Raw genomic sequence first — 18,167 nt, 5'->3', positions numbered from 1 at the left:
AAGACAGGTTTGTGTGACGACATACTGCCCCAATGCCAACCACCTGAAGAAAGTCATAAAACAGAACTGGCATCTAGTGAAAGATTTGGATAACAGCTTAGTAGACACCCCTTTATTTGCCTTCAAAAAGGAAAATAACATTGCGAACTATGTAGTTCGGGCCGCTATGCCAATATCTAAACCGGCGACGTTGCGCCAAATGATGGGGATGCCCCCCATTCTTGGACATCACAAGTGTGGCACATGCCTCTGTTGCGAATCCTCGATTGAGGGCTCATTGTTCCAGCACAACGGAATTTATTGGAGACATGAATCGTTCAGTAACTGCAAGAGCAAGTTTGTTGTCTACGGTATCATATGCCCGTGCCGCCTACTGTACATAGGCAAAACCAACCAAGAGATCCGGCAAAGGATCTCGCAGCACAAATCAAGAATCAAAAAACAGGTTGAAAATGCGCCCTTGGTGCTCCACTGGACGCGTATGCAACATTCTGTAAGTGACCTGAAGTGGACTGTAATTTCCAAAGTGGAAAAAAATCCGCGAGGTGGCGATCATAACCTTGCCTTGTCAAAACGGGAAGCCCTTTTAATAGTGAAATTCGACACTGCGGTGTCAGGCTTGAATGAATTAAGTGAGATATTCAAGCTTTAGACTTTCCTATCCTGCTCCTTTATGTTTGCTGAATCCGTGTACACCTTAAGGCTTTAGGTGACTATGGACTGACTACTCCGGTCCTGGTTTTCATTCCTGCCCCCAGTTTTCGAAACCGGCCAGTACACCTGGTGGGTGTGGTCCCATTAATGACCTGTATATAAGGGCGTCTTTCTGGCAGCTCAGTCAGCCTAGGCGCCCCCGCCTGAGTGCAACTGCTTTTGCTCGCGTTCGCTGTCGCCAAAGCCTCCTGCTTAAACCTTCTAAAGTGAGTATTTCTGTACTGCTTACTCTGCGTTAGTAGCCAACTTTAGCTTAAGGTTGCGAAACTAATCTCGAAACTTCTGCTTGTTTTGCAGTAATTAATCACTCCCTTGCAGAGTGTATCGCAGCGCTGACGGTAAATTCTTCTCACTGTTTTTTCAAAAAACCGCACTTTGTAATCTGATACCAACAGCCTGCTGACATTTTGTCATACTATATTACTGCAGGTTCGTGGAAACTTTTCGAAAATAACTAGCCGCGTTTAGCGGACCACGCCAGCCGTAATCAAAACACGGTAAGCCGCTGAACATTCTTCTACCTGCACGCAACTAACGGCTGACTCCGTCTTTAACCATACTGATAAGCACCTTGTTGGCTTTTTCTCATAGGTTTATTAACCTCGAGTGTTGGCTAATTCATATTGCTGAACTGGGTATTCAACGCCTCTGGTCTCAGATTGAACTCCACTTCCACCCCTATGGTTACAGCGTTTTTAAATATGGCAACAGCGACTTAAAAATACAGCGACAGCGGCGTAAAATATAGATTTTAGAAAATTAGGTAAGGCGAATTGCAACCCCTTGACAACTTGGTTGTGTAATAGTTGTAATAAACCCACCCTAAAAGTCTTGTATGTTCACTACCCTCCAGGGATTCCTTCCGCCTTTCCAAGCTATTTCGTCCCTGGCTAAGCATCATCCGTGTATACCGCAGCAGGTAACTTTAAAAGCCTTTGTCCCAGTTTTGCCATCTCTCTGCCACTTGTATTTAAGTCCGTTATGTAATTTATGTCTGCTTCGGACATTTCAGGTACAAAAAGCCCCCCCTCCCAGCCCTGATGCTGTGCAAAATTCATACTTGGATGTAGTAACACCTTGTCTTGGTAAGCTGTGTAGGAGAGGGTGTGGACTGAGTTTGGATTCTGATGTTGATCCACTTAATGCACATGTAGTAAAATCTTTGATCTTACAAATTCTTTTTTCCTTTCTCTAGAATCAAAGGCCCTGATGAGAATCCTCGTACATCTGTAGGATTCGAAACGCGTTGGCCCTTTACCACCTTTAAGTCTGCCTGGGTGACAAGTTTGTTCGAATTGTTTTTGCTGCTTATCACCCTTAGTTGTACATTACCTTGTTCATCCTTGTGTTCGATTCTATCAAAAATTGTGATTACTTGAACCTTTGTTAGGAATGTACATTTTATGTAAATAATTTCAAAACCAAACTCTTCAGAATACTTTGCAGACTGTGGCCTGTTCTAGCATCTTTGTGTTTGTCTGTTCACTGTAAATACTGTTCACTGTAATACATGAGTTTTCATGTTTCCCATTGTCCCTGAATGATTGGATGTTGTATGCGTGTGATATGCCTGATATAATGATAGACCTTTCCTCCCCACATTTTTGTACCTAGCATGTAATATCGTTTATTTTTGAATTAATTGTCTTTTGATAACATTAAGCAAAATAATAAAAGCTACTAATCAGCTCTAAGCCTCGAATTTTGCTTCAGGTTTAGTGTTTCAAATTGCTAAATGGTTATTTGTATCAGTACTGGCATCCCCTTCTTGTTGTTATAGATATTGGCTCAGCCATACTGATTAGAGCCACCCCCTTGTAGTTTTCTGGTGTTAATAGCGGGCGCTGGCCCGCGAGGCTTTATGGTTCATTGATTTGAAGTCAGGATAGACCTTTGGCTATCCGTATTTATCACACTAGTAGAGAAATTGTGTTTCATGTACATGCTATTTTTTCAACCTTCCCCTTTTTTAGGTCTTTAAATCTTTTTTCTTTCTCACTGTTTTTGCAGAGTAATGGCAGAAAAAGACACCTTTGCCTACACGGAGGATCACATCAGAAACTTCCTCAGTGACCCGCCTGTCTTCTCCTCAGTTACCTTAAGCGAAACAGCCACAACATCCAACGAATCGGATAAACTAATCCGCCTTAAGAAGAAGCAGATAAGGACCGACCTTCATGGTCACTTCTTGTTGCAACACCTCCGGGAGGGCACCATTCCTGCTGGTTTGCAAATTAAAAACATACCTGTAATTTTTACAGAAGATCCGATATTTAAGAAAGGCTTCTCTATGATAGAAACCAAATGCAGTAGAGATTTGATGGTTTTAACAGTAGAGACAGCTGCTCGTATATCAAAAGAAGAATTGGCTGAAATTTCCAAATTAGAAGCAGATATAAGTATTAATCCTACAATAGCTGATGCTAAGGCTCTCTTGGACAAAGTCAACAAAGAAGTCCAAGAGTTTAAAGATTATACGATAACTCAAAAATCAAACCAATTTGAGAAGGACAAAAAGGGCTTTTCATTAGACAACATATATCCCTACTTGCAGGCCGACTTTTATTCCAAGGTAGAATCGAGACGTTTCCTTCAAGGAAACCAAGGAAGATCACGTAAGCAGTTTATTTCCTTCAGCGATACTTCATCATCAGGAACGGACAGTGATTCCACCAGTAATTACAACCGTCCAAATAGGAACCGTAACTGGAACGCCAACCAACAACAATCAAATCAAACTTCTAACCCTCATTTTTTAGGGAGAGGCCAGTCTCTACCCAGGGGTCGAGTGAGAATCAACACCCCTTGGGAAATGAAAACCAGACGACAACATTACAAGAATTAGATATGTCGCCTATTTTCAATTTATCAAAAAGAGTGTTAACAGCTGATGAGGAAAACGTGTTGGCTAAAGGCCTATCATTTGTCCCTTCCAAGAAAACTGACTTCGTTAAAATGAAGTCAGAATTTATTGAATTCTGCAGGAAATTAAGACTTACTTTGTTCTTCAAAGATACCCCTAGTAACCAGTCTATGGAGGTAACTGGCCTTAGGAATAAATCCTCCTTCTGTCCTCCTGCAAGCAAAGTCCCTAAAAACCTTCTGACATTTGAGAAGAGCGTATTGTCAGCGATATCAGCTATGGAAAAAGAAAGGAAATACGTTAAATTTAACACCTCTAAGGCACAGATGACAGCTCTGAACAACCTTAAAAATGACAGTACAGTCATAATAAAACAGGCCGACAAAGGCGGAGCGATCGTAGTATGGGATATTAATGACTACACCACCGAAGTCACAAGACAGCTGGCAGATTGCAGCTGTTACCGTAAAATAAATAAAGACCCTACCTCTGATCTTCAAAACCAACTTTTTTCCATCATACAAGAAGGCTTCGATCTTGGCTTTGTCGGACCCAAAGAGCTTGAATACCTTAAAAATTTACATCCCAAAGTGCCATTGTTTTACGTATTGCCCAAGGTTCACAAGGATCCACACCATCCCCCCGGTAGACCCATCGTCGCCGGATGTGGTTCGTTATTAGAACCGGCAGCCAAATATGTAGACTGTTTCTTGAAAGAATTTATGATCAGTGTGAAGTCCTACCTCCAGGACACAACTGATTTCATCAACAAACTCGAAAACATTGAGTTTCGCGAAGACAGAGACAGACTAGTTACGTTGGACGTAACTGCTCTATACACCCAGATCCCTCAAGATGAGGCGATAGCAGTTCTGACACACTATCTGGATTCCCGACCAAGACCTGTGCAGGTGCCCACTAAATTTATTGTTGACTTGGCGGCATTCGCCTTAAAGAAGAACTATTTCTGCTTTAATGGCGATTACTACTACCAGACCAAGGGAGTAGCCATGGGCTGCCCCTTTGCGCCTGAGTTGGCGGTATTATTTATGGCAATGTATGAGGAGGCATATATTTACCACAACAACCCTTTCATTCAATACATCGGAGCGTGGCTCCGGTTTATTGATGATGTTTTTATGACGTGGACGGGTGATAGCAGTACCCTTGACCAGTTCTACCAATGGTTGAATGACAGAACTGCTGATATAAAATTCAGCATTTCCAGCTCAACCACAAGGATTGCGTTTCTAGACGTGGAGGTCTTCCCTTCTGAAGGGAAACTGGCCACAACCCTATACAGCAAGCCCACGGATAGAAACAAATCGCTTATGTTTTCCAGCAACCATCCTAGGAACCTTAAAGAGAACCTCCCGTATGGGCAGTTCCTACGAGTTCGTAGGAACTGCACATTCAAAGAGGACTTTCAAAAACACTCAGCGAAATTGACATCTAAATTATGCGAGAGAGGTTATCCTAAAAAACTCGTGAAGAGCTGTATGAGGAGAGCACAATGGACACCGCGTGAGACCACTCTAGAACGCAAGATCAAACCTGAATTAAAAAGACAGGTTTGTGTGACGACATACTGCCCCAATGCCAACCACCTGAAGAAAGTCATAAAACAGAACTGGCATCTAGTGAAAGATTTGGATAACAGCTTAGTAGACACCCCTTTATTTGCCTTCAAAAAGGAAAATAACATTGCGAACTATGTAGTTCGGGCCGCTATGCCAATATCTAAACCGGCGACGTTGCGCCAAATGATGGGGATGCCCCCCATTCTTGGACATCACAAGTGTGGCACATGCCTCTGTTGCGAATCCTCGATTGAGGGCTCATTGTTCCAGCACAACGGAATTTATTGGAGACATGAATCGTTCAGTAACTGCAAGAGCAAGTTTGTTGTCTACGGTATCATATGCCCGTGCCGCCTACTGTACATAGGCAAAACCAACCAAGAGATCCGGCAAAGGATCTCGCAGCACAAATCAAGAATCAAAAAACAGGTTGAAAATGCGCCCTTGGTGCTCCACTGGACGCGTATGCAACATTCTGTAAGTGACCTGAAGTGGACTGTAATTTCCAAAGTGGAAAAAAATCCGCGAGGTGGCGATCATAACCTTGCCTTGTCAAAACGGGAAGCCCTTTTAATAGTGAAATTCGACACTGCGGTGTCAGGCTTGAATGAATTAAGTGAGATATTCAAGCTTTAGACTTTCCTATCCTGCTCCTTTATGTTTGCTGAATCCGTGTACACCTTAAGGCTTTAGGTGACTATGGACTGACTACTCCGGTCCTGGTTTTCATTCCTGCCCCCAGTTTTCGAAACCGGCCAGTACACCTGGTGGGTGTGGTCCCATTAATGACCTGTATATAAGGGCGTCTTTCTGGCAGCTCAGTCAGCCTAGGCGCCCCCGCCTGAGTGCAACTGCTTTTGCTCACGTTCGCTGTCGCCAAAGCCTCCTGCTTAAACCTTCTAAAGTGAGTATTTCTGTACTGCTTACTCTGCGTTAGTAGCCAACTTTAGCTTAAGGTTGCGAAACTAATCTCGAAACTTCTGCTTGTTTTGCAGTAATTAATCACTCCCTTGCAGAGTGTATCGCAGCGCTGACGGTAAATTCTTCTCACTGTTTTTTCAAAAAACCGCACTTTGTAATCTGATACCAACAGCCTGCTGACATTTTGTCATACTATATTACTGCAGGTTCGTGGAAACTTTTCGAAAATAACTAGCCGCGTTTAGCGGACCACGCCAGCCGTAATCAAAACACGGTAAGCCGCTGAACATTCTTCTACCTGCACGCAACTAACGGCTGACTCCGTCTTTAACCATACTGATAAGCACCTTGTTGGCTTTTTCTCATAGGTTTATTAACCTCGAGTGTTGGCTAATTCATATTGCTGAACTGGGTATTCAACGCCTCTGGTCTCAGATTGAACTCCACTTCCACCCCTATGGTTACAGCGTTTTTAAATATGGCAACAGCGACTTAAAAATACAGCGACAGCGGCGTAAAATATAGATTTTAGAAAATTAGGTAAGGCGAATTGCAACCCCTTGACAACTTGGTTGTGTAATAGTTGTAATAAACCCACCCTAAAAGTCTTGTATGTTCACTACCCTCCAGGGATTCCTTCCGCCTTTCCAAGCTATTTCGTCCCTGGCTAAGCATCATCCGTGTATACCGCAGCAGGTAACTTTAAAAGCCTTTGTCCCAGTTTTGCCATCTCTCTGCCACTTGTATTTAAGTCCGTTATGTAATTTATGTCTGCTTCGGACATTTCAGGTACAAAAAGCCCCCCCTCCCAGCCCTGATGCTGTGCAAAATTCATACTTGGATGTAGTAACACCTTGTCTTGGTAAGCTGTGTAGGAGAGGGTGTGGACTGAGTTTGGATTCTGATGTTGATCCACTTAATGCACATGTAGTAAAATCTTTGATCTTACAAATTCTTTTTTCCTTTCTCTAGAATCAAAGGCCCTGATGAGAATCCTCGTACATCTGTAGGATTCGAAACGCGTTGGCCCTTTACCACCTTTAAGTCTGCCTGGGTGACAAGTTTGTTCTAATTGTTTTTGCTGCTTATCACCCTTAGTTGTACATTACCTTGTTCATCCTTGTGTTCGATTCTATCAAAAATTGTGATTACTTGAACCTTTGTTAGGAATGTACATTTTATGTAAATAATTTCAAAACCAAACTCTTCAGAATACTTTGCAGACTGTGGCCTGTTCTAGCATCTTTGTGTTTGTCTGTTCACTGTAAATACTGTTCACTGTAATACATGAGTTTTCATGTTTCCCATTGTCCCTGAATGATTGGATGTTGTATGCGTGTGATATGCCTGATATAATGATAGACCTTTCCTCCCCACATTTTTGTACCTAGCATGTAATATCGTTTATTTTTGAATTAATTGTCTTTTGATAACATTAAGCAAAATAATAAAAGCTACTAATCAGCTCTAAGCCTCGAATTTTGCTTCAGGTTGAGTGTTTCAAATTGCTAAATGGTTATTTGTATCAGTACTGGCATCCCCTTCTTGTTGTTATAGATATTGGCTCAGCCATACTGATTAGAGCCACCCCCTTGTAGTTTTCTGGTGTCTGTAAAACTGAGCTTATGTCCCGGAATTTTGACCTTCTGTCCTGAATTTTGACCCTCTGTCTTGAGTTTTGACCCTCTGTCCTGAGTTTTTAGGTCTCGACCTACAGCATTGCTTGAGCAATGCTTGTTTTTAGGTCTCGACCTACAGCATTGCTTTAGCAATACTTGTTTGTCGAGATTCTATTAAGCGGTCCGAGAAGTCTACCGGGCTGCAGATTCGGTACAGTTCATGTGAGACAGGCGCGTGCATGTCAAACACCATTGGCATCAGACTTCAAAGGAATGCTTGAGCGCAACTGCCCCTCCCCTTCACTCACCACAGAGCGCGTCTCACGGTCGCGCTTTCACTTTCACGGCCTTCAATTTATTTTTCCATGAAAAGCTCTGTACATCCAGTTGCATAACACAGCCCCACACAAACAGGGTGTTTTCACACTTGGAGGCAGTAGCCTTGTTAATCCCCCGCCCTCTCAGCTGCAGCCTCCTAACAGGTCTGGGTGACGCTAAACTTTTAAGATGTTCTTAATGGCTGCCTCTCCTCTTCAAGACTTCAGACTTCAAAGGAACGCTTGAGTGCACGTGTGTGTGCGGCCATCTGCCTTTCCTGCCTTCACTTTGGAGCAACTGCCCCTCACTCACAGATCGCGTCTCACGGCCGCGCTTTCACTTTCATGGCCGACTTTTACAGCTGTGCGCGTCTTGGGTCATCTATTTTCAGCATTTCTGTTTGATTAAGCTTGCTCGTTGGTCTCAGTCCCACGCACGTTCCCTGACGAGGGGGCGCAGGCTTACAAAGCACCCGCTCCATAAAAGAAGGCGCTGGGCTGTGAGTGTCCTAAAGATACGCCCCCCACCCCGACTTCGTCTAAATTTGTATTCCACACATTGAGCCCATGCATCTTTCAGAGCTGATGCTGCTGCTCCGAAGTATGCTGTTCCTTGCATTACAGATGTAAAATCCCTCTTGAGGCTGTGAGTGGTGTAGCAGTCATGGCGGGAGCTCTAGTCGGTGGTACTGTACTAGCGTAAAACATTGCACTGCAAGTGTGATGTTTGTTATGAGGGAAAGTTGTGACGAAAACATTGGATTGTGATCTGATGGGCATTTTATGAATTTCCAGGGTCAGGATGTATCTAAGCAACATCGACTACCTACCAAAGATGTTGACGCCAAAATGGGAAATAACACTAAGCAGCTCCATTGAATATGTTGCAAGAATTTGTGCGTTTTTCAGCTGTCTCCCTAGTGTATTTCTTTCCCCTCCATTTTCCTCACCAACCCTTCCCACCCACTCTGAGTTGTCCATGTATTTGTTAGTTTGCTTAACGAAGCCACTCCAGCCCATCCTCTATGGTCTGCCTGCTACCCCACGCTCCCACCCACTCGCTGGCCCACTCCTCCGACCTCCTCTTTGTTGTCTGCTCGCTTGTGCCAGCCCCTCCCACCCACTCTCCATTGTACGTGTGCTTGTCCCCACCACTCTCGTCCATCCTCTGATATATGTGTGCATGCCCCCACACCTCCCGTCCATGCTCTGATGTCCCTGTGCTTGTTTGGCTTTGTGAGTGGCACGTTTAGTTTACACACACACAAAGTTTCTCTCGATTTTCTAGTTGTCTGTATTAGGAATATATTTTTGGGGGCTTTTCTAACAAAACGCACCTAGCTGTTGGCATTTACTTTAGATTACACAGATACAGGGAATCTTTAGTTTACAAAAAGTTTCTCTAGAGTGTCTTGGCTCGTTTTCTTTGTTTCCTGCTCATCTCTTCATCTTATCTCGTCACATTTGCTGTGCAGGCACAGACCGAGTTCAAAAGTCAGATGCTTTCCGAGAGCGCCTGTTCGTGCCCCAACGTCCCTTCCTGCTTGCTGCTTCTTTTCGTCTTTCTCCCCTTAGTAATAAAGTGGCAAAGATGAAAGACTCCTCTATACATTGTTAGCTGTTTTAATCACAGTTCTTACCAATGAATCAAATCCTTGTTATATTTTGTGGGCGAGGTTGGGTTTCGTATTCGTTTTTGTGCCGACATTTCGTGGGATTGTTTTCAGTGTTGTGTCACAATCACAAGTCGAATGCAAAGGTGTTACAAGAAGATGGTAATTGAAAGCTCCTCTGTCACAGCTTTTCTCTGACATCAGGCTCGGCTGGGTGGAGCTCTTCTCGTCTGTGTTAAATGCTCTTTTCTTTTTCCTGGGGCCGTTATCTCGTAGCTCCCTGGAGAAATCTGGGCGGGATGTGTAACGCACACAACTAATGTCAGCTCACTGTAGGAACAAAAGTCTCCCCGCATGTGCTTCGATGCTAGAAATGCTCATCATTTCATCTTTTTTATTTGCTGGGAAGTTACCAGACGGGAGATGCTTCCATAAAACAGTAGCTCAAACAAGCAGAGAAACAACTATTCTGTGGAATACACATACGCAAGAGAACCCACACAGAAAGCATATTTTTTATTTATTTTATTTTATTTAATGTGTTTTTATATAGCGCGGACTTTACCCGAAGGTGTCAGAGCGCTACACAATAGGAACAGTAGTGATACATGATGAACAATTAACAGTCATTACAACACTCCCCTTCACGCTCACACCCCTCACCCTCACACCCCCTCACCCTCACACCCCCTCACCCTCACACCCCCTCACCCTCACACCCCCTCACCCTCACCCTCACACCCCCTCACCCTCACACCCCCTCATCCTCACACCCCCTCACCCTCACACACCCTCACCATCACATTCCCTCACCCTCACACACCCTCACCCTTACACACCCTCACTCACCCGCACAACCCTCTCGCCCTCACACCCCCTCACCCACCCTCACACCCCCTCACCCACCCTCACACCCCCTCACCCTCACTCACCCACCCTCACCAGCATAGCATAACAACACATAGCATAGCATAACAAAACACAGCATAGCATAACAAAAAAAAGCATAGGATAGCAAAACATAGCATAGCATAGCAAAACAAAGCATAGGATAGCAAAACAAAACATAGCATAGCAAAACACAACAAAGCATAGCATAACAAAACATGACAAAACAGCATAGCATAACAAAACATAACAAAACAAAACATAGCATAGTATAACAAAACATAGCATAGCATAACAAAACACAATAAAACATAGCACAACAAAACATAGCATAACATAACAAAACATAACATAACAAAACAAAGCATAGCATAACAAATCATAGCATAACAAATAATAGCATAACAAAACCGCAAAACACAACAAAACATAGCAAAACACAACAAAACAGCATAGCATAACAAAACACAACAAAACATAGCACACACAACAAAGCATAGCAAAACATAGCATAGCATAACAAAACATAGCATTGCATAACAAAACACAACATAGCATAGTGAAGTGAAGGAGTCGAGATCCAGGAGTTGGTAAAGGTGAGTTTATTCAGCAAGAACAGCAGTACAAGTATTCACCATCCTGCCTCAGCAACCGCCAGGATCAGAATGGAGAATATGGAACCATACAGGTAAGAGAGAACATAGAATACATGCTGGCATAACACTCCAAACAGGGATAACATTAAAGTGATAGGCACAACATATCTCCTCCCCTTAAAGGAAACAAAAAAAAACAAAAAAAAACAAAAAAAACAGTGAAATAAAAAGAGAAAAATCAATATCTGACAAATTCATCAAATTTCTTAGGAATACGAAGAGTCCTTCCATGGGAGGTGCGACTCAAACTAGAGGACACTCCTCGTGCAGACCGAGGAGCAGAAAGAAACTCCTTGGAACAGGTGGGAGTAACAGGGAAAGGGTCTGGGAAGTGACATGTGCCCTGAGAAGGACCTGAAAAAACTTGGGAATCCCTGAGGAGAGGATCACCCTTCAAGGACACATCTCTGGATGATTGCTCAACCACTTTCTCATCAGGAACCTGCTTCTTGGCGTACAAGGCAATCCTGCGAAAATTCCAATTTTGCCCATTCTCTAGCACAACATGCCATTTGTGTACTTCCTTGACCCTCATGGGATCGGAAAACTTATTCATGCCAAACTCCCTACGTCCTAACTTGATTTTAACCAAGTCGCCCACTTCAACTCTACCCACCTTCCCAGGAACCACCTTAGAAGCAACATTACCTTCCCACAGCCACTGCGGGACCAGCTTAGTTCTGGGAGTCCTCCCACGCATGCACTCAAACGGAACCAAATCAGTCACTCCATGGGCTGTGGTATTGTAAGACCACACCATATCTTCTACCACCCTGCGTACATCCTTCTGTCCTTGTACAGACAACTGTATGGTACCCTTAATCAAACGGTTCATACGTTCCACCAATCCATTGCCCTGGGGGTTGTAAAGGGAAGTGCAAATGTGTTGAATACCATGATTGATTAAGAAAGAATGCATAGAGGACGAAGTGAGTTGGGTGCCATTATCAGTAACTAGGATTTTCGGAAAGCTCTCCTTAAGGAAAAGAGATCTCAACTGTTTTATGACAGCATCTGTGGTGATATTCCTCATAAACTCAACACACAACCATCTAGAGGATACATCAACAAGAACTAAAGCAAACCTACAATCAGCGGGCAAGGAGTCCATGGGACCAATGAAATCCAAACATAACTTATCCCAAGGCAAAACACAAGAGCTGACAATAGAGCCCTGCGGAGGAGAGGAGATTTTCAATCTCTTTTCACTCTCCTTACACAGAAGACAAGATTCAACCCACCTACGCACATCGTCGTCAACCCCAGGCCACCAAAAGTCTTTTTTAACCCTTTTAAGGGTCATGTTTTGGCCGAGATGTCCCTCATGCGCTAAACAAAAGATTTTCCTCCTAAGAGAGGATGGCGGGACAAACCTCTCACCACGTAACACCAGATCATCAGAAGCACCCAAACTCAGCTCTTCTTGTAGTTTGACAAATGAACGCAGAGAAGGTTTAACATTCCCTTCCCTTCTCCATCCAAAGCGTATAGCATCAACCAACTCAGTAAAATCAGCATCCTCTAGGACAGCCTGATGCCACTCTTCTCTAGAGATAGAATGGAATTCAGAAGAACAAGCATCCTCAAAGGCAGCAATTAAACAGACACTCTCATCCTCCAAATCCTCACCAACATCCTCTGAAACAACAGGGAGACGTGACAAGCAATCCGCTTGTGTATTCCTCCAACCGGAAATATGCTCTAATATATAAGTGTAGTCTTGTAACTTGGCAGCAAACTTCATTAGGCGGGGAGAACCATTATTGGCTCCGCCCGGTGACAGGATTTTGAGAAGGGGTTTGTGGTCAGTTCTTAGACAGAATACCATACCCCATAGGTAGGTACGAAAGTGCGAAACGCCCCAAACCGCAGCTAGAGCCTCACGCTCGATGACAGCGTAATTGCGCTCAGAGGAATTGAGGCAGCGAGAAGCAAACGCCACAGTTTTCTCACTTCCTCCAGACCTTTGAGACAACACCGCGCCAATACCGTATGCACTTGCATCAACTGTAACGTAAGTATCCCTACCAGGTTCAAAGGTTGTCAAAATGCCAGCATTAATGATATCACTTTTAACCAATTCAAAAGCTTGCGACTGTAAAGTTCCCCACTCAAAGTGCACACCCTTCCTAAGTAACATTCGTAACGGTTCAGTCTTATGTGAGAAACTAGGGACAAATTTGGAGTAGTACTCCACTAAACCAAGAAACGATTTGAGTTGGTCTTTGTCAGTAGGAGTAGGAGCACATCTGATGGCCTTTAGGAGATCTTCCTTTGGCTTAATACCATTCTGAGAAATAGTGTACCCCAAATAGTCGATTTCAGTTAACAAAAATTGACATTTGTCTTTTCTCAACGTAAGACCAGCAGTTGAAAGAATTTGTAAAACTTTTGATAAATTAGCATTGTGCTCAAGCTCATCTATACCAGTAATCAAAATGTCATCTTGGAAGAAGTGGATATGCTTTAAGTCTTTGAAAAGAGAATGCATCATGCGTTGAAAAACGCTTGCCGCAGAGGCAAGGCCAAAAGGCAACCTTTTAAATTGAAACACCCCTTCAATGGTAACAAAGGCAGTAAACTTTTTGGAGTCAGGGTGTAATACAACTTGATGGTAGGCGGACCGTAGGTCCAGTTTACTAAAGAATTTGACCTTGTCCATTAGTAAGACCATTTCAGAAATGTTGGGCAAAGGAAATTTGTCGACAATAATGTTCTGGTTAAGAGAACGAAGGTCAACACAAAAACGGAGCTTACCGTCCTTTTTCTGTGTGACTACAACTGGCGAAAGCCACTCAGAAGCTTCCACCGGTTCAATTATGTCTTGCTTTTGCATGTCGTCAAGCATTTCCTTTACCTCCTTCCTGACAGCAATGGGAATTCTTCTTAAAGCATGTCTAACTGGGGAAGCATTTTCCTTAACCTTGATTTCGTGTAAGTAACCCTTCAATTTGCCCAATGTAGGACGGAAAACATCAGAGAATTTAGAAAGGACATTTTCAACATTGTAAAAATCATCAACAGCAAGTACAACATCAGCAGACCTTGGGTCAAGAATAATATGTAAGTCATACTGTTGTAACCACCCAAGAATTGCTGGGCCTTCTACGGAAATGAAAACTTTGCCAGAAGCAGATCTGCCTTTAAATTGAAAAGAAGTATCCATGACTCCCTTCAATTTAATTACCTTCCCTGTATAACCTTTCGGCATGAAATCACTTTGTAGAAGTGGTACAGATGGCCAATGTTCCTTATACATACTATAAGGTATAATGGAAAACATCGAGCCTGGATCAACCATAAGGGTAACCGAAACATCGTTGAGAACAAAAGAAGCTCTTGGCTTCTGCAAGACAAAATGAGCATTGTCAACATCAGTATCGCCATCCACACATAAGAACATTTCTTGAGAAGAAGCATCATCTTCAACAAAACTAACTCTATTAAATGCAGGAGATTTGCACACTTTGCTGATGTGACCCCGCTTACCACACTTACGGCAGTTTTTGTCTCGGGCAAAACAACCTTGAAAATCAGCAGCATGAGACATATCTCCACAACGAAAACATCCCACAAATTTCACCTTCCCACCAGGATTATTATAAACAGACCTAGACTTGGGAAGAAAAGTTTTAGGTTTAGTGTTAAATTTATCAACATTAGAAGGTGGTTCTTTATCAGCTTTGGAGACAACGTTGACAGTCTCTTCTTTCTTTAATTCAAGAAGACGCATCTCGTCCATGCATTTGTCAGATTCCTCGACGACTTTTGCGATTGTGATGGCTTCCAGTAATGTAGGGTTTTTAGCTGCCCATAGTTTTTGCTGCATGCGCTTGTTTTTGCATTGTACTATCAGTTGATCACGAATCATCTGATCCGCCATAGCTCCAAAGTCACATTTCAGGGATAATTCTCGTAAGCGAGCAACCATTTGATCAACCGTTTCTTTGCCTTTTTGCGGAACAGTATAGAATTTGTGCCTTTGCATGACGATATTAATTTGTTTTCCAAAGTATTTTTCTAATCTTAATTTTGCCTCATTGTAGGGGTTATCAATAGGCTCACCATCATCATTTAAGAGTTCTGGTAGAAATTTGAAGACATGTTGTCCTGCTTTGCCTAAGGAATTCAATAGTATAGCCTTCTTCCTAGTCGCAGGAAACCTAAGGCCATCTATGGCTTCAAGATAGTTTTCGAAAAATCCGAGCCATTCCTCCCATTCTGTAGCAGGAATCTCCCCTTCAATGAGAAAGGCAGGTGGAGGAGAAATTGTATGATTGGCAGTAGTAGCCATGTAAATTGTATGTGTACAAACTTATTGTGTATTAATTTTGCGGATTAGAGCTGAGGCAGGTTTTGTATTTGAAATAAATTGTCTTTGATTTGTATTTGAAAAGAATAGGCTTCTTGTAGAAATAGTTTGGCTTGAAGTTGTGAAAACAAGAGATACTGCGTGAGAAACTGTGTTAAATAACACAATAAAGATGTTTGTCGGTTGAAATTTGTCGTGGTTGGCAAAGCGGTGGTGTTAGAGATAGGGTTTTGAACGTGGTTGGCAAAAAGCTCTACAAGCTCACAAAATGGCCGCCAGACGCTGTGCGCGATGACGTAAGCGCGCACGCAGCGTCTTTGTGTAGGGCGCTCTGGCAAAGAGAAGGCACGTCGAGGAGTCCTCGCGTTCTCGCGCTGCCACAAGACAATGGCGCAGAAGAACGTCAGCGCTCGCGCCGGGAGCCTTACGCTGTGTGCTCGAGCGGGCAGCGACTTTGCCAGAAACGGCAGCGACTCTGCCAGAAACTTTAAAAAGGAAGGAACAGTACCTTGAGTTGCCGGTAACGTCAATACCGGATTGGCAAACGCCGTGGAGCAAGGCGCCAAACAACGAAAGACAGGAAACACCAACCAGCAGGGATGAATGAAGCGCAGGGTTCTCCAGGAACAGAAGAGACTCCTCAAGGACGAAGGAGGCCGAAGCGTCGCCAAAATGAAGTGAAGGAGTCGAGATCCAGGAGTTGGTAAAGGTGAGTTTATTCAGCAAGAACAGCAGTACAAGTATTCACCATCCTGCCTCAGCAACCGCCAGGATCAGAATGGAGAATATGGAACCATACAGGTAAGAGAGAACATAGAATACATGCTGGCATAACACTCCAAACAGGGATAACATTAAAGTGATAGGCACAACACATAGCATAACAAAACAAAGCTTAGCATAGCAAAGCATAACAAAACATAGCATAACATAGCATAGCATAACAAAACATAGCATAGCAAAACAAAGCATAGCATATTAAAACACAACAACCCATAGCTTAGCATAACAAAACAGAGCATAGCATAACAAAGCATAATATAGCAAAACAAAACACAACAAAACATAGCATAACATAACAAAACAAAGCATAGGATAGCAAAACTAAACATGGCATAGCATAACAAAGCATTGGATAGCAAAACAAAACCTAGCATAGCATAACAAAACATAGCAAAACACAACAAAACATAGCATAGCTTAACAAAACACAACAAAACATAGCATAGCTTAACAAAACCCAACAAAACATAGCATAGCAAAACAAAACATATAATAGCATAGCAAAACATAGCATATCAAATACAACAAAACATAGCATATCATAACAAAACATAGCATAGCAAAACAAAGCATAGCATAATAAAACACAACAAAACATAGCATAGCATAACAAAACAGCATTGCAAAACATAGCATAGCAAAACATAGCATAGCATAGCAAAACATAGCATAACAAAACACAGCATAGCATAACAAAACACAACATAGCATAGCATAACAAAACATAGCATAATTCAGCACCACCACAGCATCGCTCAAGGGCACCACAACATCACTATGCGCTACCACAGCATCACTGAACGCCACAGCATCACTTGTTCGCCACCACAGCATCAATCTGTGTAACCATTCAACAACACCTGTATTCTCTCAATATTTCAAGCTTTATTACAAATGTAACAAAAAGATGTCAATATTTCACTTCTGTTCTTGAATTTTCGTCACAATAAAATACACTGAACAATCTTCACAAAAGTTATTTACAAAAGTTTAATCTATTGCCATTATAAATTACAATAACTTTTATTTAAGTATTAATTATTTTAAAAAAATTAAAAGCCATTGTTATTTGTAATATCAATACATGTACGTCACGTAAATACAACACATATTGCATTACAAATGCTATATGTGTCTCATTTGCGAAAGTTATAACTATTGGCATTGTAAAAGACAACACTATTAATTTCGCTATTTTCAAAAACAAAACATAAATAATAAATGTATCATTTACAATACCAATAGCTTAAACGTTCCTAATGCGAGAACTATTGCATTGCAAATGCTTGTTACACATGCCGCCCTGAATTTACACCCATGCTAGTTGGTCGCCCAATGTTGAGGCTCTTAATGGATCCACGCTCAAAGGGACGGTGGAGTAAATCCGCTTTACTCCTTGCTATTCTGTTCTTCAGCCCTACTCCATGAAAGCGACCCCCCCCCCCCTTCGGCCCTCGTCGTGTCTCCTTGTACGAGTGTGACGTGTAATTGTGACGTCACGTAAGTGGGCGCGAGGGGAGTGGCGGCAGTGCTGGCGGAGCCTGGATCCTGGTGCGGCTACTTGTGAAAGGGAGCACTAACCGCTCTCAGTGCATTGAGGTGTACTCATTCTCAGTGACGCTTTTATCAAGCTGTATTTTTTTCCAGGGCGATAAATTGCATGGAAAGGAATTTCGGGCCTGACGCAAAGTTAGTGACTATGGGAAGACCTTTCCATGGAGGTTGGCCTTTAAATGGTTTGTATCCCCTTAAATGGGGGTTATTTTTGCTGCTGGACGTCGGGGGTAATCTGTGTGCAGGATTAATGGCAAGGAGGATTAAAAGGAGCGCCTGGGATCACTTGTTTCGAAAGGCTTGCTCAGTGCGTCGGCCCTGGGCCTCTTCAGTGACGCCTTCGTCGT

This window comes from Lissotriton vulgaris, unplaced genomic scaffold, assembly GCF_964263255.1.
Source record: "Lissotriton vulgaris unplaced genomic scaffold, aLisVul1.2 SCAFFOLD_710, whole genome shotgun sequence".
NCBI lineage: Eukaryota > Metazoa > Chordata > Amphibia > Caudata > Salamandridae > Lissotriton > Lissotriton vulgaris.
The sequence above is the reverse complement of the archived record's forward strand: the minus strand, read 5'-3'. Positions refer to the sequence as shown.